Below are 22,153 nucleotides of genomic sequence, written 5' to 3'. Positions count from 1 at the left end.
CATCTTTCTCCATTTTCCGTAACAAAGTTTTGAACCCAGAAAGCAGTAATGGAAGAAGAGCTGGTGATTTAAAAGGACATTAATTAAAAAGTAGTTTTTATACTCACTATGAAAAATCCTTATAAAAGAAAAATCATATATTAATCTTGGTAGCAGAAATAAATAGCTGAAAATCAGTGACGACTTGAAGTGCTCCTTTAAAACTAAGCACAGATGGGGTTCTCCACCTGATCTGAGGATGTATAGATCTAAGGATTCAGGAATGTCTGGCTAGGCCTTGAGGATGAATAAGGTGTGAGTATGTTTATTTAATGGATAAGGAAAAAATGAGAAATGAGAAGTAATTAATCATAGGAAAAGAGAATATTCTTTCTAAGGAAAGTAGACAAGCATCAAAGGGTGGTAATAATTCTAAGCATCTCAAGAGTTTGTTACTGGAAAGGTCTTCGGTCCATGCATTGAAGTCTGAGACATAGGGCAAAGGCAGCAATGGAAAAGAATAAAACTTAAAGGAACTGGTGTCAGCGGTAGTTTCATAGAAGATGGCAGTATCTTAGGAAGAAAGGTCCAGTCCCACACTGCTGGATATCAGAAGTGATATTTTTGCTTAAGCAAGAATGAACAACAGTGTTTATTTTGTGCACCTGAAAGAATAAAATGTAGGAGATGAAGCAAAGAGGAATGCAAGAGTGGAAGAAACTGACAGATACCATTTGGGAGCAAAAGAGAATAACGCATTGAATATACCGTAGACATCTTCTGAAAATGGCCACCAGGATTTGGACATATTTGAAAATGTGTAAGTTCAAATATGTCCAAATTTGAAAATTGAGAGAAAAAGTTCAGATTTGAAAGTTGAGAGAAAGCTGAGCCAGAGGACTCCTATGTTTGTTATTATCATGATCTTAATTTGCCTCCAGGCTGAAATTAAAAATGAAGTAATTAACAAATGTTAGTTATAACTGAAGGCAGAACAAATTTACTTAATTGAGTAATTCTATGGAATATTAATTATATAGAGCTCATAAATTCTGGAAGCAAAACTTTTAATATTGAGACAAGTTACCTTTTTATTTCCCTATTACATATTATGTACATCAACATATAATATTCATTGACTGAAAGGGGACTAAATAATTTGTGAGTTTTTTTTATCCTTTAGTTGAATGAGACTGCTGATTACTACATGCAGAACATCAGTTGCATAATTGCAAGTATAATGTCAAGTCATTTACATAGGAGGAATTGTAAATCAATATCTTCTGAAGGGGGAGTGTTCCTGTAGAATGTGGCTGTGGACACAACTGAGGACTTAGCAATGACAAAAATCAAAGAAAAATTTACTTGGGAAAAGAAAAGTATATGATTCACAGGGTTCCATAACCAGAAGAATCTGGTTGCAGGGCCAATCTGCAAAATCCAGAGCTTGACTTTAGAGAGGAGAAATCAGGCACCAGAAATATTTTAGGAAGCACATAACAGCTTTACCTATCCTAAAGGTATGTCTTTTGAACTGTTCATTTACAATAGTTAATTAAAAGTAAATAAAAGCTTAAGTCTTAATCGCAAAATGAATTCTAATTTTCCTTGATCTTGGTGAGTGCTTCTCATCCACCTTCTGGGTGTAAGGTAAAAAGGATTGTAAATATGGCTCTGCTAGAAGAACTAAGAAATTGTGTATTTTATATATAGCAAGATAAATTGAGAGGTCAGTCCAAGGAGTAATCTTCATTGAAATTTTAGGACCTCACAGATGCCTAGAGTTAAAACAAATTGCCCAATTGAAATACATGGCAGCACAGATCTATACTAATGGAAGTTATCACATAAATTCTTGATGAGAAAAGAGCAGACTATATGCTAATTTGGCAAAAATCATTTGTACTGGGTAACTTTCTAAACACTCTGAAACAATTCAAGAAAGCAAAATGCTATACAAAGCACATTATGCCATACCCATGTGTAATTTACACTCAGATTGACAGATAACTCATAAGATACACATCAAGAGGGCAAGAAAGTCAGAGAGACAACCAAAGAAATGCCAGCTAGTAAGAAAAGCAAAGGAAAACATAGTCATTCAGATGAACTGTTAATAAGAGAGGTGCCAAGATTTTCATATGGGCAGCCTGGTAACACTATAAGTACATATACTCTAAGCATTTTAATAGCCAGGTTTCACTAAGAGCTAAAAACAGTAGGCGCTAGACAACAATGTCCTCATTATTATGTTTTCCTTGAGCCAAGCATACATATAAAAGAAAAAAAAAGTTATCCATTGGAACAAAACCCAAAAAGAAAAAAAAAACGAGCCTAATATATTCTAAGTAAATAATACTGTTCCTGGGGTAATTGGCATCCTAGAATATCGGTTATCTCATTAGGGAAAACAAAATCTAATTTATCCCCTGATATTTTAAAACATTTATATATAAATCTATAAATGACACCCTTATGTGTGAAGAAACATATAGCACAAGGTAATTGTAATTGGAAAGCGAAATGGAGCTTGGAGAGGCAAGCATTTTGTTGGGCACTGCCATTAGACATTAATTTGCTATTAATTAATGCAGAATTGGCAGCTAGACTCCATGCTTCTTAACTGAAAATCAAATTCTAATTAACCACTATATATATATGATATAAAAGGCTGAAAACACAATGAGACCATAGGGATGTTTTTCTTTTAAATTACCTTTAACAAGTATGTATAACCTACCTTAGGTTCTTGTTATTATATAAAATCCAGTGAAATGGGGTTCTGAAGACTTGCCCCAATAAAATACAGAAAAAAAAAAAATTGCCTATGCCTACAGCCCCAAGCATCTCTCTTTATTCTTTTACCAATAAAAGAAAAGAAAGGTTGGGGCAACACATGTTGCAGTTCTCCAGTTATGTGACACATAGCTTAAGATGAGAAAAATTTTCTCTCAAGAAGGTCGGGCTTTACGTGTGGCAGAAGCTGCCAGTTGCCTATCAATATATATTTTTCATTCTTTTAAATAGTAATATAAGTCGAGCTTTTATATATATCTGAGGCTATATAGAGATCAGAGAACAGATGGCAAGAAAACAAAAATAGATGAATCATGAGCTAATGAAGTTCAGAAAAAGAGTAGAAGAAAAAAATGAACACAACAGAAAAAACAAATTAGAAACAGTTAAATGGTGTATAAAATGACAGATATGGAAATCAAAGGAACAAACAAGATATTAAAATATAAGTTCAAGAAAATTTTCCACAAATAAAAGAAGAATTGGATCTATGGATACAAAAGACACACTCAGAACTATTTCACATGTAGGTGTATCCTAGTTACATTAGAGTATTTTTAAAGAAAAAATTCTTTGAATAGCTAGGTAAAAAGATCAAATAGTTTTTAAGGGGCTAAAAATCAGTTTGACCTCAGTTTTCTCTATCACAATATTCAACATTAGACGATAGTAGACAACATGGTGACAAAGACCTCAGACACAAAATTTTTTCACTCACCTAAACTGTTATTCAAGAGATACATTTGTTTGAACAAGCAAAACCAAGGAATATTGTTATGATCTCAACTTGAAAAAGTAAATTGAGTAGTAATTTTGTCACGGGAAGGAATAGGAATTCTATAGCAAAATGATTAGAAGTGAACACTGGATCTATTTAACTAAAACATGTGTGGGGATTAAGGTTGTATAACTTTTTATAAATGTTATGCATTCTGAAAATACTAACAAAATGACAGTGAAACAGAGAAAATTCTGGAAAATTTTTAAAATGTGAAGTTACTTTTATCTTACAGCTAGTTGTAAAAATGATATCATCCGAAGACTAATTGGAGAAGTTTCTGTTTATTTAACAACATAGATGTATACATTAAGAAACCTAACATTATCAATTACATTAAGTGTGGAAAAGCAAGGGTAGTGAGATAAATATGTTAACATAATAATCGCCTCTTTTAAATAGTAAACATATTATAAAACATAGAGGATTAAGAATTTATATATAATTTTCTAGCTTAAAGATATCTACTCAAGTGAAACCTCTTTTTATCTTCTCAGAAAAAGTACACACAAACTAAAAGAAACACAAGCGCAAAGAGCAAAACTTTGAAAGGAAGTGTTCTATATAAACTTAAAGCATAATGTAAAAAAACATGACATATTTCTTATATCAATCATATCAATATATTGTAAATGGGCTAAAATCAACTATTAAGTATTTTTTTAAACTAACAAATTGGAAAAATAAAGGTAACTCAGTTATATTCTGATCTCAAAATAGGTATAGACTTAAACCCTCAAAAATCAACTACGTGAAACCTAAATATATTTCAAAAGAGTAGAATCAGCAGGGACAGTATTTTTGGATAAACATGTAATAAAACTAGAAATTTACAAGAAAATGAGTTTAAAAAGAGTCAAAAAATAGGAAGGTAAAAATCAAACAAATAAATTAACTTTCTCTTCAAAAATTCATGATTTTTGTTTGTGTTTGTCTAATATACAAAAAAAAATTTAGTCATCAATCAATAGCTTATTTCAACATAGAATTGTTTAATAATTCTATGAATTTCTAATCCCTCTCAATATAATTCAGACTTATACCTGGCTGAATCTTACTCCCTGTACAAATCCCAGCATAAACAATACTGTCAATGTTGAACATGCTACTTACTCTATGCTCTCAGAACATTTTCAACTTCCCAATTATTTTTTGTTTTTCAAAAATTCATGTTTCAAGGATGAAATGAAAACTTAAAATTTTAGAACATGTAGAAAAATATCAGCATTAAAATTATTACCTGGCATAACTCATGGGAGATACCGAACAGAGACTAGAAGGATAACACCTTAAATAATTACATTAAGTTCACTAAATTAAATTAACAAATACATATGAAAACTTCAAAAAGAACAATACAAGAACCCAAGGAAAGCCAAACTGAGGAATTAATAAAAATAAAAGATGGAATAAATAAATTTTAAAAAACAGAACTATTAGAAATCACTATTAAATAACACAATAATAAAGCATTAGCTAAAGTCAAAATGAAAAGATTCACAAGAAATCATTTAGCTCTTTTTATAAAAATGCATTTTATATCTAAATTAAGTAACTAATACTCTAGATAACATAATTTATTAAATATCACCAGAAAAGATAGCAAATCTAAACCACTCAATTTATAAAAACAAAAAGAATGCTTTTCGAATGCTACCCTAGACAGAGTACCTTGTGGTTATACAGGGAATTCTACTAAGCCTTCAAAGAGCAGATTATTCCAATGTCCTTGATATTATTCTAGAGCAGTGTTTTTCAAACTTTAGTGTAAAGAAGAATCATCTAAAGAGCTTAAGATACAGACTAATACTCCCAACTCTAGAAATTATGATTCATAGATCTGAGATGAGGCCATAAATTTGTATTTCAAACAAATTTCTAGAACAGTAGTTCTCAACAAGTGGAGATGTTGTCCCTCAGGGACATTTGTCAATGTCTGGAGATGTTTTTTATTGTAGCAACTGTGTGCTGTGTGGGAGAGTGCTAATATCATCTAATATGCAGAGGCCAAAGATATGACTTGCTCCTCCTTGCTTTTCACCATGATTGTGAGGCTTCCTCAGCCATGTAGAACTTTAAGTCCAGTTAAACCTCTTTCTTTTGGGTCACATAATTCTTTGTTGAGAGGGGACTGTTGTGTGCATTGTAGAATTAGTTCTAATAGCATCTAATATGCAGAGGCCAAAGATATTGTTAGTGATAAGATATTAGTGCTAATAGCATCTAATATGCAAAGGCCAAAGATATGAGCAAGTTATATCTTACATGGATGGTGGCAGGCAAAGAAAGAGTGAAAGCCAAGTGAAAGGGATTTCTTCCCATAAAACCATCAGATCTCGTGAGACCCATTCACTACCATGAGAACAGTATGGGGGAAACTGCCACCATGATTCAACTTTCTCCCACCAAATCCCTCCCACAACAATAGGAATTATGGGAGATACAACTAAAGATGAGATCTGGATGTGGACACAGCCAAACCATATTAATAGCTATGCTTATTCACTGGCGTATTGTTTATGATTGCTTTCAAGTCATAATGGCTCAGCAGTTGCAGTAAAGACTATGGTTGGCAGAGCTTAAAAATATTCAGTATCTTTTCCTATACAGAAAAAGGTTTGACAGCGTCTGTCCCAAGATGATGAAAACAGGAGACAAAGGAAGCCTATGTCCCTGAATTTTTCCTTGAGAAGAGGTCTCTTATCCTATCATATTGCACTGAACTATACTGTAAAGTAAAACTTTGTTTTTTTAAAGCCACTGAGATTTGGTGTATATTTCGGCAGTTAACTAGTACTAACTACATTAGAAAGGCAAAATTATGAGCAGATATGATTGATTACCAGTAATATTCAAGGGGACCAACTGAAAATTTGTAAAACATGAAAAGAGACTATATTAAGGCAGCTGGGTACAAAATTAATTTAAAAAATTAATAGCATCTATATATACATAAACAATCAACAGCACTGTGTAGGTGTTGGCAAAAATTTCTCTAAAGAATTAGATAGCTTGCTTATAGCTATCACTGGAGAACAAAAAAGAATTAGATAGCAAATATTTTGAACTTATAATTAAGAGAAAAAGATCTTTCCCCCATGAAATTGCAACAAAACTGACAAATACCTTCAGTAAATGTAAAATAAAGTAAAGATCTATTTGAAAACAAAAAATTAAAGCATTACTTGGAGATTCCAAAAGAGCCTGAGATATATCATTTCTTGATTGGAATACCTAAGTTATGAAGATATTAATTTCTACTAAATTAATCTAAAATTTTAATTTATTTCCAATAAAAAATAATAGATTTTTTCCACCTAGACAAGCTAATTCTAAACATTAATCAGAAATATCAACATACAAATGTAACAAGGATCTATACTTCATTCTTTACACCAAATAAAGGCAAGATGGATCGAAGAAGTAAAAGTGAAAATAGAAAACAAACATACAAAAGAAACTAAGAGCAAGTTGTTTTAATTATCTCAAAGTATGGAAGACCTTTTAAAGTATGATGCAAAACCCAGAAAATTTCAACTGTATAAACTGTACCTTATACATACACTCTGTGTGTGTGTGTGTGTGTGTGTGAGAGAGAGAGAGAGAGAGAGATAGAGAGAGAGAGACTGTGAGAGAGTGTGTATATAACATGTTTGTATGTGTGTATATATATGTGTGTATGGCAGTGACTAGTATAAGCACTGTTAAAGAACAACAACAAATGGGAAAATAATAGCAATATGCATCACAGACAAAGACTAACTAATACATAGAAAGCTCCTATAAATCAAAATTAAGGGCTAATATTCTTGTTTTTTTCCCCTCTGACTAATTTTAAATGACCTGTCCTTGAGCTTGCTAATTATTTATTCTTCTTGACCAAGTCTGCTGTTGAATCTTTCTATAGAATTCTTCAGTTCAGGCATTGGGGTTTTCAGCTATAGAATATCTCTTTGGTCCTTCTTTATTATTATCTGTTTTTTGTTGAAGTTCTCATTTTGTTCATGTGTTGTTTCCCTGGTATCATTTAGTTGTCTATTTGTTCTCCTAAAGCTCACTGAGCTTCTTTAAGACTATGTTTTGAATTCTTTATCAGACAATTTGTAGATTTCCATTTCTTTAGGGTTGGTGACTGTTGACTTCATTTTGTTCCTTTGATGGTGTCACATTTCTGTGATTATTCATGATCATTGTGGCTGTTCATTGGTGTGTACACATTTGAAGAAGTAGTACCTCTTCCAGTCTTTACAGATTGGCTTTGGCAGGATAAACCTTTACTAGTTAGCTCATCCAGAGATACTGAGCAGGCCAACTGTTAGGGTCTGTGACAGGCTTGCAGCTGGAGTCTTCAAATGGGCTGGCATGGAGCCTAAGTCTGCAGAGGGATGCCTAGAGACGATGTCCACAGGAGCCAACTAGATAGCTAAGTTCATGGGTGCCAACCATATGAGGATCTTTTTTTTTAATACCCTATCTAACATTGCACATTATCAAACTTTTTGATTTTTGGTAATCTGGTGCAAGAATCATTAAAAATATTTTATTTGCTTTTTCTATTATAAGATACCTGGCAAGGCTGTCCATCAGAAACAAAGGAGAGAGATAATTTTCCACACAAACAAAAACTATGGGAGTTAATTTTTACTAGACCAGTCTCACAAGAAATGCTAAAGGGAGTTGAAACAAAATGATGCTAACAAACAATGTGAAAACATATGTAAGTATAAAACTCACTATGAATTTATGAACATAGTCAAATTCAGAAGACTCTACTATTGTAAGAATAATATGTAAACCTCTTGATTTTAGTGTAAATGTTAAAAGTCCAAAGTATTAAGTATAGTGACAGGAATTTGCTAATGGATGCACAATATACTAAAGATATAAACTGTGATACCAATAAGATGCTACATGAGGGGAAGAGAAGTTAAAGTAAAGAGATTTTTATATGTGGTTGAAGTTACCTTGTTATGAGCTAACAATAGACTGTTATAACTATAAGAGGTTCTTTGTTAGCCTTGTGGTAACCACAGAGAAAAAAACTGCAGTGTATTCACAAAAGATAAAAACAAAGGAATCAAAATGTACCACTACAAAAAGAATCATCACATCACAAAGGAAGTCAATGAGAGAGAAAGGAACAAAAAATTTATAAAGCAGAAAAAAATTAAAAATTACCTATTAATAATAAATTCAAATATAAATGGATTAAATTCTGCAGTTAAAATACATAGAATAGCTGAATTGATAAATAACAACATTCAAGTATACTCTGCCTATAAGAAACTCACTTTTGCTTTAAAGACACACATAGATTAAAATGAAAAAAGGAAAAAGATATTTCATGCAAATGTATTAAAAGAGAGTAGAAGTGTCCTATACTTATATTAAATAAAATAGAATGTAAGTCAAAAACTCTCATAAGTGACAAGAAAGGTCATTAAAAGGTCAATTCACAAAGAAGACATAATAATTGTAAATATATGAAAAGCCAACATCAGAGCACCTAAATAAATAAAGCAAATGGTAAGAAAACTGAAGAGATAAATAGTAATATAATAATAACAGAGGATTTCAGTACCCCACTATCAATAATGGGCCGATTATCCAGACAGAAAATCAGTATGGAAACATTGGATGTGAACACTATAGATAAAATGAACCTATTAAATGGATATAGAATATTCCATCCAACACTAGCCATATTCTTTCCATCCAACACCAACACATTCTTTTCAAGTATGCATGGAACATTATTCACAGTAGAATACGTTAGGCCACAAATTGAGACAACAGATTTAAGAAGACTGAAATCATATCAAGTTTGTTTTCCAACTGCAATAATATGAAATAGGAAATCAATACAGGACAGAGGAATTTCAGAAAACTCAGATACAGAAAAACTAAACAACATGCTCCTGAACAATCAACAGGCAATTGATGGCTCCTGAACAATCAATAGTCAAAGAAAAAATTAAAATGGAAATTTAAAAATATCTTAAGACAAACAAAAAAATGAGAAACAACATACCAAAATTTGTGGGATGCAGCAAAAGAAGTTCTAAGCGGGAAGTTTATAGCAATAAACACTTAAAAATGAAACTGAACTCCTATTTCTCACCATATACAAAAATTAACTCAAGATTGATTAATGACTAAAATGTAAGACCACAAACTATAAAAATCATTAAAGAAAAGCCAGGAAAAACTATTTTGAACATTAGCATAGGCAAAGAATTTATGACTAAGTTCTGAAAAGCAAATGCAACAAAAATGAAAATTGACAATTAGAAGTTAATTAAACTAAAGAACTTCTGCACAGCAGTATAAACTGTCAACAGAGTAGAAAGATAAGCTACAAAACAGGAGAAAATATTTGCAAACATCTAATAAAGAACTAATATTCATAATCTATAAGAAACTTAAATAAATCAACAAGGAAAAAAACTCCATTAAAAAGTAGATAAAGGATGTGAACAGACACTTCTCAAAAGAAAACATACAAGAGACCAAGAAACATATGAAAAAATGCTCCATGTCATTAATCATCAGAGAAATGCTAATTAAATCTACAATGAGATACTATCTTGATTAGTCAAAATGGCTGTTATTAAAAAGTCAAAAAATAAATGTTGGCAAAGAGGTGAAGAAAAAGGAATATTTATACACTATTTTTCAGGATGTAAATTACATCAGTGATTGTGGAAAGCAGTTTAGAAATTTCTCAAGGAACTAAAAATAGAAAAACTCTTTGACCCAGCAATTCCATTACTGGGTATCTACCCAGAGGAAAATAAATCATTCCCCCAAAGACACTTGTACTGATATATTTATCACAGAACTATTCACAATATCAGAGTCATGGAATCAACCTAGGTGTCCTTCAGCAGTGGATTGGATGAAGAATATGTGGTATATACACAACATGGAATACTACACAGCCATAAAAAAGAATGAAAGCAGGTCCTCTGCAATAACATAGATGTAGAAACCATTGTCTTAAGTGAATTAATGCAGAAACAGAAAACCAAATATGCATGTTCTCACTTACAAGTGGGAGCTAAATATTGGGTATACACAGACATAAAGATGAAAACAGTAGCTACTAGAGACTCCTAAAGGAGAAAGAAAGGATTCAGGAAAAGGGTTGGAAAACAACCGATTGGGTACTATGCTCACCCTCTGGGTAATAAGTTCAATAGAAGTCAAATGCTAGCATTATACAATACATTCATGTAACAAACTTGCATATGGACTTCTTGAATCTAAAACTTAAAAATAAAAATGAAAAAGAAGAAACATCTCAAATAAGTAACCTAAGATTATACCTTAATGAATTAGAAAAAGAAAAACAACTTAAGCCCAAAGTTAGTAGAAGATAGGAAATAATAATGATCAGAGCATGAAATAAAGATAAAAATAGAAAAAACTAATGAAACTGAGAGTTGTTTTTCTGAAAAATCAGCAAAATGACAAATCTTTAGCTAGAAATATTCAATTAAGAAAAAAAGACCAAACACTCAAAGGTATAAATAAAAGAAAATATATTACATTTGAAACCACAGAACTACAAAGGACCATAAAAGACACAAGAACAGAAAATCAAACATTGCATGTTCTCACTCATAGATGGATGTTGACCAATGAGAACACATGGACACAGGGAGGGGAGCATCACACAGTGGGGTCTGTTGGGGGGAAACGGGGGAGGGACAGCTAGGGGTGGGCAGTTAGGTAGAGATAGCATGGGGAGAAATGCCAGATATAGGTGATGGGGAGGAAGGCAGCAAATCACACTGCCATGTGTGTACCTATGCAACAATCTTGCATGTTCTTCACATGTACCCCAAAACCTAAAACGCAAAAAAAAAAAAAAATTTAAAAGACAACTATGAACAATTATACACCAAAAAATGAATAACCTAGAAGAAATGAATTAATTGCCAGAAATATACAACCTACTAAGACTGAATAATAAAGAAATAGAAAATCTGAACAGATCAATAATGAGTAAAGAGATTGATCAGCAATAAAGCGTTCCATTAAAGAAAATCCCAGGACCTGATGCCTTCACTGCAAAATCCTACCAAACATTTAAAGAAAAAATAATAGCAATCCTGAAACTATTTCAAAAAAGTAAGAGGAGAGAGTACTTCCAAACTCATGAGCCTAGCATTACCCTGATACCAAAGCCAGAAAAGCATACACATAAAGAATAAAAATCCAATATTCCTGATGAACATAGGTGTAAAAATTCATAACAAAATACTACTAAGTGAAATTCAATAGTACATTAAAAAATCATACATCATGTTCAAGTGGAATTTCTACCTGGCATGCAAGGATGGTCTGAAATATGCAAAACAATAAATGTAATACACACATTAACAGAATGAAGGATTAAAATTATATGATCACTTCAATAGATGCAGAGATGACATTTGAAAACAATATTGCTTCATGATAATAAAAATTCTCTACAAATTAAGTATTACGACTAATAAATTAGTAAGTTGCAGGATGCAAAACCAACATACGAAAATCAATAGTGTTTCTATAAGCTACCAATAAACTACCTGAAAAAAGAAATCAAAGAAACAATCCCATTTACAATTGCGTAAAAAATACTCAGGAATAAGTGTAACTAAGGAGGTGAAATATCTGCACCCCGAAAACTGTAAAACACTGATGAAATAAGTTGAAGATGACATGAATAAATGGAAAGATATTCTGTGTTTGCAGATTGGCAGAATTAAGTGTCCATACTACCAAAGCAATCTATAGAGCCAAAGCAATTTCTATCAAAACTTCAATGATACTTTTTAAAGAAATAGAAAATCCTAAAATTTATAAGGAATAATAAAAGACCCCAAAGAGCCAAAGTAATCTTGAGCAAAAAGAACCAAGCTAGAGGCAGCATACTACCTAATCACAAAATATACTACAAATATAGAGCAATCAAAACAGCATGGTAGCAGCATAAAACAGACATATAGACCAATGGAACAGAATAGGGAGCCCATAAATAAATGGATGCATTTATAGCCAATTGGTATTTGACAAAGATGCCAAGCACACAAAATGGGAAAAGGACAGTCTCTTAAATAAATGGTGTTGGGAAAAGTGGATATCCGAAAGCAGAGGAATTTAATTATACACGCATCTTACAGTTTATACAAAAATTAACTCAAAATGAATTAAAGGCTTCAGTGGAAGACCTGAACTGTAAAACTACTAGAAAAAAAAAATAGAGGAAAAGCTCCATGACATTGGTTTGGCAAAAGCTTTTTAGATATGACCCCAAAAGCACAGGCAAGGAAAGCAAAAATAGACAAATGCGATTTGTCTATTAAAATCAAATTAAAATTCTTCTACACTGCAAAGGAAACAATCAACAAGACAATTTATAGAATGGGAGAAAATATTTGCAAATTGTATATCTGATAAGGGGTTAACATATATTTCAATATATGCATATTATATTTAAATATATATATAAATATATAGATACATAAAATATATTTAAATGTATGTATATATAAAAATATATAGATACACAAAAACTGTTATGCTTTCCCACTACTCTTTGGTTACATAAATAAATGCAAGGTTTATTTTTTATAATCTGAGCTTTAGAGAAAAAAACTTAATTTCTAAAAAGAAGTAGCCAGGAATGGTGGCTCCCATCTGTAATCCCAGCACTTTGGGTGGCAGAGGTGGGTGGATGACCCAAGGTCAGGAATTCAAGACCAGCCTGACTAACATGGTGAAACCCCCATCTCTACTAAAAATAAAAAAATTAGCCAGGCGTGGTGGCACATCCCTGTAATCCCAGCTACTTGGGAGGTTGAGGCACAAGAATCACTTGAACCTGGGAGGTGGAAGTTCCAGTGAGTAGAGATCACACCACTGTACTTCAGCCTAGGTGACAGAGTGAGACTCCATCTCAATAAAATAAAAGGAAGCAAAAATACAAATAGGCAAAGGAGAGAGACTTTGTAAAACTAGAAATAAGAAATAAAAATACACATGCACATATAAACACAAATAATACGTTCAGTAACTTCTATTTTTCTAGGCGTTATAATTTATACAAAATGAAGGTGAACAAGATAATATTAGAATATTGACAGGCTTTAAATATTAGAAGTGTCTAAAATATTATACATAATAGTCATAAGATGAACATAAATTATTAAAATTATTTTCTTTCAAATGTCAGACATTGCAAAAAAAATAATTTTAGTAAAGCTAGAATTGACAAATTCTTTGTAGGCTTTACTTAACTGCTTGTCAGTCATTCTGATCACAATATTAACCACTTGGAAATTCCAGGAAAGCTATTGCTCAGATAACTTCAAATCCTTTATTTAAAATATGCCTCTCAGCTGCTGGATTAATATAGTTTCATGCCTTTGGTTTTCAGGCTTGAAAATGAAATGAAGAAACCAATGATGTGGAAAAGGCATAAAGGTTTCTCTTCCCAGAAAGGTAGCAGCTTGTGCTTATTAAAACTCTAAGTTCTCCAGTATCTGATCTGCTTTGAGGCATATAATTAAAATATTCCCCCTTCCAGCATCAGAGAAATATAAATACACAAACAAGCTGGCCTTTATTCAAAACCAGTCAAAGAGGCTGTCTTGGAATGGACACAATACAAACAATTTTTTCAGGATAAATAATATAAACAATAACCTAGTGACCACATGTTTTTGCAGAGTTTACACCCTTTTCCCCAATGTTTACATGAATTAAAAATGCTTACTGATTGATAAGCTAGGTTTCTTAAACTAAGATTTTCACTTGTCCCTTGTGGGAAGGATTCACAATTCATACTACAATCTATATGATCACTGGTCTGCTCTCTGTGGGCTTATATTTGCTTAATAATTTCATGATTACAACATAATTAATGATACAACATAAGGTTATATATTCTCAATTAAAATTTTTCTTACCAAAAATAACATCCAGTAATTTTAAAGACATATATAAGCTACCACACGTTTCAAGTCAACTGAGAATTGTGGAAAAGATTCTGGCACCCAGGATGTATAAGCCAGGTGAGCAGCAACATTTACAAAATTGTACCCTGGTGAGACTTATTTATTTCTGCTCAGGTAAGCTGAATATTAAATTACATTTATTATAGCTGAATATCAGTGAAGTCTCTCAGTGACTTTCATCACTCGTAAAATTAATTAATTTTATCTTTTGTTGTTTTCAGAAGAGTTTAAGATAAGACACGACTTAAAGAACATAGCAAAGTAAAATAAATACAATATGTGTAATAAATGTAATAAATCTTAGGTGAAAGAAAAACAGGATAGAAAAACAAAAATAAAGATAGAAGGAGGTTAATATATAAATTGCATGCCTCAAAATCTTGTGTGTTCAACCCAAATCAACAGATAAAAGTTTGGAAATTATATGGTATTTATATTGCAAATGTACACCAGATGTAAAGGAGAAACACATCCTTTTAAAATGAAATTGAAGAGAAATTTTTTCTGTGGGTCATCTTGAGAAAAACTGTAATGTCACAGACATTATCTTTACATTAAATACAGTGACAAGTTAGTTTTCACAGCCTTATTCTTATAATGTTTCTTGATATAGGCACATGAAACCAAGTCAAATTACATTTCAGTAAAAACAATGTAATGATGAGGAAGGATGACAATTTATGAATAAATATCCATGTGACTCTGATGGCCTAGTTTAATCACAGGATCTATGAGCAATTTTAATAGATTTTAATAATGGTAGGGTTATGTAGAATATTAATATTTTAATATATGATATTATCAAAAGGAATTAATGTGATATTTAAGTATTTTTAAGACATTGAAAATTCACCTTGGGCCATTATATAAATCATTTATTAATTCCAACTGATTACTAATTAAGATGGCTAAAATCATTAGACTGGGTCCACCAGAGCCATTTAGATCCAACCTAATCAATGATAGGAAATATGGTCAATAATTAAAATATTTTTAATAGCTTTCTTTCAGACTCTAAATTCAAACAAAAATATTCACAGAAACTTTTAAATGTAAAGCTCAAAGTAGCTATTACAATATGTAGGAAATTATGTTCTTTTCTGTATGGGAGGTACATGCAGATACCCAGGGCAATTCCTCTAGATGTGATCTCTGACCTTTTTACCTACTAAGCACTAAATATATATAAACATATATTACAATTTAATTCTCACAAGAACTTCAGAAAGTAGGTATGCTTTCCCCTATTTCCTGAAGTAGTTGTAAGAATTAAATTGCAATACATGTTTATATATATTGTACAGATAAAAAAACTGAGCCCAGAGAAATTACACAGATGCCCAATGTCATACAACTAGTAACTGGTAGCAATGAGATGCCATCTCCATAGCTTCTATCACTCTATTTCAGTGGACCAAAGAAGACATTTGGGGGCATAAGATTAATTTTTATTTCCTTCTTGGAGACTGTTTTATGAACAGCGATGACAGAGTTCTTCATCTACTAATTTGTGTCAATTTAATCATTATATTTTTCCAATAAAGTTTTCTAAAGAAAAGTATTGCATGCTTAAAAACGCAATAAAAAGAAAACGAAAATTCAGACTTCTTATTCTAAGCTTGGCCCATTTGTCTTTTCTGTCTTCATTCCCTTTTACTCCATATGTATAATGATGTTTATCTCCTCAATTTCTCACAAGAAAAACAGTGACGATAACTAGTTCTGAGAATTGGTGCTGAGATGGGAGGTACTACTGTGCCAAAAACCTACATATATATGTATCACTGGCTTTGGGATCAGGTGGTGACTATGAAACGCCTTTCTAGGAGGTTAAAAAAATGAAGATCCATTTTATGTATTAGGAATATGTTTGGTTAAAAAAATGCTGCCGGTGATAATTTGGAGATAGAAAATATACTTAATAAACTTGTAAACTTAAGCAAGCAGGTTTCCAGCTAGAATATTAAAAATGTGAGTAGGTTCCTGCTAAGTGTTTGGTAAGACTCCCCAAGAAATGGACAAACCCAGCAAAGAACTGACTGGTTTGCAAACAGACTTAAGAGAACATATGGCGATCCCAGAAATGTTGGGCTTGGCTGGGCAGGAAAATAAAATTGTTTCTCATTCTTAGCCTTGCCAGTCAGCAAAATAACAAATTAATGGACAACCTTCTGAATTCAAAACATATATGTGATGTACATATGTATATATAACAACTGACACCTCAGAGGCATTTAATAAATTTAAGATCTTTCTTCATAACAGGACAGATTACATGCAATGAAACAGTTAAAATGAATGAACTACATCCTAAATTAATCAACATGGATAAAATTCAAAAATATAATGCCGAGTGATGAAAACTCAGTTTTTTATACTTTATCACAAAGTGATAAAGTATAAAAGAAATCTTAAACTGTGATATTTATTAAACTCTTAAAACATAAGCTTCATGTTAAGTTGTTTATGGATATACACATATGTAAAGCTGTGCAAAGGCATACATTTGCACACACCAACTTCAGGACCGCAAACTGTAACTTAAAAAGGAAGGGAGGCTGGGTGCCATGGCTCATACATGTAATCCAAGCACTTTGGGAGGCTGAGGTGGGCAGATTGCTTGAGCCCTGGAGTTCAAGACCAGACTGGGCAACATGGAGAAACTCTGCCTCTACAAAAAATACAAAAATTAGCTAGGAGTGGTAGTGCACCTATGGTCCCAGCTACTCAGGAGGCTGAGGAGGATGAATTGCTTGAGTCAGGAGGTTGTGGTTGCAGTGAGCCATGATTGTGGCATGGCACCAGCAGCCTGGGTGACACAGTGAGATTGTCTCAAAAAAAAAGGAATGGAAAGGATAGGACTTTAGCTGTTATCTGTGTGACATTTTATTTCTGTATGAAAAAATATGGTAAAATGTTAATTCATTAAATGTAACTAGTGGGTGGGTGGGTATCCTCTAAATATCTTCTAAATTGGTTTATTCTCCGTTTTTGAAACATTTCGTAATTTAAACTAAAAATAATATTAAATAGAAACAAAGCATTCCTTTTAGAATACAGCTTTAGACTGGTTATTACGAAGAATAAAATAATATTTAAATATAAAATTATGCATTTTGCTACTTGGATGTTTTTGTTATATGCTGGTCTTAAGTGTGTGTGTGTGTGTGTGTGTGTGCACACATGCAATTTATCCACATATTTGCCCAACTAGCCACCAAAGAAGGAATATTACCCTAATTATTTGCAGCAGTTACTTTTAAAGGGTTCCATGCCAGTGCATGCAATCAATTACAACATACCCACTGGTACTATCCAGAGCCTGGATAAAAGTACAGGTCAAGTAAGGGACTATAATTAAATATCTGAATGAAGAAGGAAACAATATGTCTGCCATAGAAAGACAAGCGAGAGTCTGAAAACAAGCAAGATGTACTCAACATTTTTCTTGCCCAGTCCATCAAGTTTCACAACAAGTAAGCAGTACATATTCTCATCAGACATGTGCCATAGACTCAAAGGATCATCTTAATTTCCAGTCTTTCTCCATATTTTCTAACAAAGGCTTATGGACCTGAATTATTTGCCTCGTGAAAGGTTAGGATCAGGGTCATGGACGGAGGGAGAAGTGGTGGGGATAGGGACTAGTATTGGGCAGTACAGGTAATAAATCAGCCCTTCTTATTCTCTTTTGTAGTGTTGATCAATAAATCCAAGCTTTTCCATACGCTGAAAATTTTTTAAAAGAGAAAGTGCTAAACACAATTTCTAAAGCCTGAAAAAAAATTCAGACACTTTTTAAAGCTGTCATTTTTCTTAAGTGGATAATTGTCATGGGATCCAGTGGAGATACAAGCTTTAAAATTATGCAGTGCCTGTCATTTATCCAACAGTATGACAAAGGTGTTCTATGCATATTAGTTTATCCAGACAATAACTTTAGGTTGGTCTATTTATTTGGAAAGTTATTGTCCAACTCCCTGCGTTTACAAGGTCACATTGGGAAGCAAAGACTTTTATAATACAAAACATTCACTTATCCACTAAACTATAACATTAGGCCCCTTTCCAAGATTCTCCCAGGTTCACATGTAGCAGTAGGAAAACTGGATCCATTTTATCGACCTTCAGTGTCTAAGCAGAAGACCAGTGCAGAAATCATAAGTGAAGCACGAAATGCATTAAGAACAGTTAAAACTACAGGGAAGTAGTGGTCAGCATGTAAACTGTTTGGCTGGCTGGTTGCCCTAATGGTTAACACTCAATTTGTTGCCTTTATTGACAAAAGTAGAGATACATCAGGTAATCAGCATCCTTAAAAAATTCCATATTAGCATAACTTATGTCTGAAAGTCTTATATAAGAGCCTCTTCTCTCCCTGTTTTATTCTTTTCCTCTTTTCTTTCCTTTCTGCCTTCCCTTTTCATTTCAATTCATATTTTTGAGCATACACTTGAACAAGACACTTCCTGCTCATTCATTATAAACAACATATAAGAATTTATGTTAAAGACAAAGAAGGGTCTTAAATAGAAGAAATCTTTAAAGAGTTTAGAAATTCTCACTTCCTCCTTAGCTTTCCCCTACCTCTGGCACACTTTGTAGCTTCCATTTTATAACTGCAGACCCACAGACAGTAAGAGGCACACCTGTATAAACACCAAGGCACAGAGATTTTGGTTGGTCTGCAGCCAGTACCAGACATCATGCACTTTCATATTCCATCTCACTTGAGCCCCATCAACACCTGAGGGAAAGCCTATGGCCGAGGTACTAAACCCTGAGAAACTTGGCATAGCTCAGCTATGGCTCCAACACCTGGGATAATGAGGAAGCATCAAAAATAATGCTTGACAGTTTTCAGAAACATTTCCTTATGATTTAAAACTCATCCCAGAGTGGCTGTGATATATGTGAATACAGCCAAATGCACAGAGAAATATCTGGGACAGATTCAAACGAATGAAATGTATTAATGATATTAGGGAATGGGTACAGAGATGATTCCTTCAAGACATTTTTTAGTGGCAACTGGTGACCTGATACCAATGAAGTATAAAATTATGCTTTTCTTTCTTTCTTTTTTGCTAATTCTTAGTATTTAGGAAAATCTTTGTGGCTAAAATAAAAGGAACTTAAAGGACATTTGGTGCAGAATACACAGCTCTCTATAGTGAATGTTGATCTCTATATCTCATTAATTCATTTTATGCAGAATGGAAATCATCTGACCATTCTGGCCTTGAAACAGACTCTATTATTCTCATTCATGTATTTCTATTGATAATACCTATTCCATATCCAAAGGGAGAATGTCCTTAGATGGAGGGAAGTTACCTCAGGTCCTCTCTCACCAAAGGCAAATCAAATTTTAGAGAGCTTCAGAATCCCTTCCACATTTGCAAAGCCCTTTCATAAAGTTCTAGCAATCCAGGAAGGAAGTGAGGTCTGTGTTATTATTCCTTCCTCATATTCCTCAAGTCTTTTCTTAAATGTCATCTGATCAGTCTTTCTCTGGCAATTCTTTATAAAGCAGCAATTATTTTCTTCCCTGCCCTCTAGCCCTTCTTACTCTCTTGCTGGTTTAAGTTTTCACCATGGCACTTAACTCTATCTAGAACATTATACATTTATGTATTTATTTAATGTCAGTCTCACTTGACTACAGTGAGAAGAGTGGCTTTGTGTTGTTCACTGGTCTATCCCTAGGGCTTGGAATAGTGCCTGTCAGTTAGTTCATACTTAGCCAATATTTGCTGAATGAATAAATATTGAATAAATGAGTGAATATAGGGGCTCGGAAGACTAGAACTTGTTTAAATTACAAAGCTAATTGGTAGTAGATTCTAGACTATTCTTCTATCTTAAAAATATTTATCTTATCCTTTTCTATGGAAATCCTAAGTGCCCTTTGAAGTCTGATGCCCCAAAGACTGAAGATATTTCATAAGGTGTTTGGCACATAGTAGGTACTCAAAACATTTTTTTGCATCCGAATCTGAATATTGAGAATACCACCCACCACATAAATGTTGTAATTTTCCACTTGCTGAAAGTCTTTGAAATAACTCCAGTAGGAAGAAGGGAGATGAAGATGGTTCCTGAGGGGGTTCCAAAGAGAATCAGAAAAGGTCAGCTACTATAAATAAGTATAATTCTTACGGGAGTTCATTGCAATCTCCATAAACACTGATTACTGCACAAACCTCCAACTTCATTCTTCCCTGCAACCTTTTCAGACTGAGATCTATTTTTGTTGTTGCTAAACAATACATATTCTGTGTAGAAATTTAGAAATGCACAGAAAAACACACAGAAAAAAACTCAAATCTCCTATATGTAATATCACTGAACAGAAAAAAAATCTATAAACATGCCCCTGTATATCTTTTAATTTCCACAATACATATGTGTATAATATATTTTAAATAGGTGAAAGTTTAGTGTATACATTGTACAGTACTCACTTTTAAAAAATTTAACAATGACCCGTAAACATTTTCCATTTCATTGAGCATTCTTACATGAATTTAAAGGACTGCATAATAGCTCTCATGTTATAATGTAAGATAATCTATTTAACCATTACCATATTTGAAGATATTTCATTATTTCTATTTACTTATAGACAAAACCATGATAACATCATGTAAGAACATATTTGTATACTTCTCTGATTATTTCCTTAGAACAAATCCCCTTTTGTGGAATTACTAGGTCAAAGAGAACAGACACTCGGGTTTTGAGGTACACTGTGGGCCTTCCTTCTGGAAAGAGTATATTAGATGAGACTTTAACTACATACATTTCCCTAAAGCTGTGTCAATATATTATGATTAAAAATATATTTTCCAATTTGAGAGACAAAAGTCATCTCTCATTTTCTGTAACTGTTTTATAATAAAAATAATGTGTTCATTACAAAAAACAATAAAAAAATCTAGACACAAAAAAGACAAAATGAAAAATCACTTATATTCTAATACACATAATTAAGCACTGTTAACACTCTAGAGTGAATACATTCTCTCTAAAGCTTTGGTTCTTTGTGTTTATATGTAAATGTTCATAGCCATACATCTAAATACAATTAAAATTCTAAAGCGAGGTCTGGCGCTGTGGTAATGCCTGTAATCCCAGCACTTTTGGAGGTCAAGGTGGGCAGGTTAGGAGTTCAAGGCCAGCCTGACCAACATGGTGAAACCCCATTTCCACTAAAAAAAAAAAAAAAATTAGACAGTATGGTGGTGTGTGCCTGTAATCCCAGCTACTTGGTAGACTGAGGCAGAAGAATTGCTTGAACCCAGGAGGTGGCAGTTGCAGTAAGCTGAGATTGTGCCACTGCATTCCAACCTGGGTGACAGAGTGAGACTCCATCTCAAAAAAAAAATTATAAATGAAATGATACATATTTTTTTTAACTACAAATATCATGAATATTTTTCCTTATTAGTTATTCACATACAAGAACATTTTGATGGTTGCTTAGTGTTCCAATATACAAATACAATTTATCTTGCCAAGTCCCCTAGGGCTGATTACCAAGGCTAATTTCAATCATGTAATTCCAAGTTTATTTACTATTTAATAAAAG

General features: G+C 32.8%; 1 protein-coding gene across 1 annotated transcript in view; it reads right to left on the bottom strand.

The window, feature by feature from the left end:
- The window catches only part of ARHGAP24 (Rho GTPase activating protein 24), a 499,880-nt gene that overhangs the window by 352,796 nt on the left and 124,931 nt on the right, over positions 1-22,153 (bottom strand). The gene's annotated exons all lie outside the window — the stretch shown is intronic.

Source organism: Aotus nancymaae, unplaced genomic scaffold, assembly GCF_030222135.1.
Source record: "Aotus nancymaae isolate 86718 unplaced genomic scaffold, 86718_ANA_hifiasm-v0.15.2.pri h1tg000006l, whole genome shotgun sequence".
NCBI lineage: Eukaryota > Metazoa > Chordata > Mammalia > Primates > Aotidae > Aotus > Aotus nancymaae.
The sequence above is the reverse complement of the archived record's forward strand: the minus strand, read 5'-3'. Positions and strand labels throughout refer to the sequence as shown.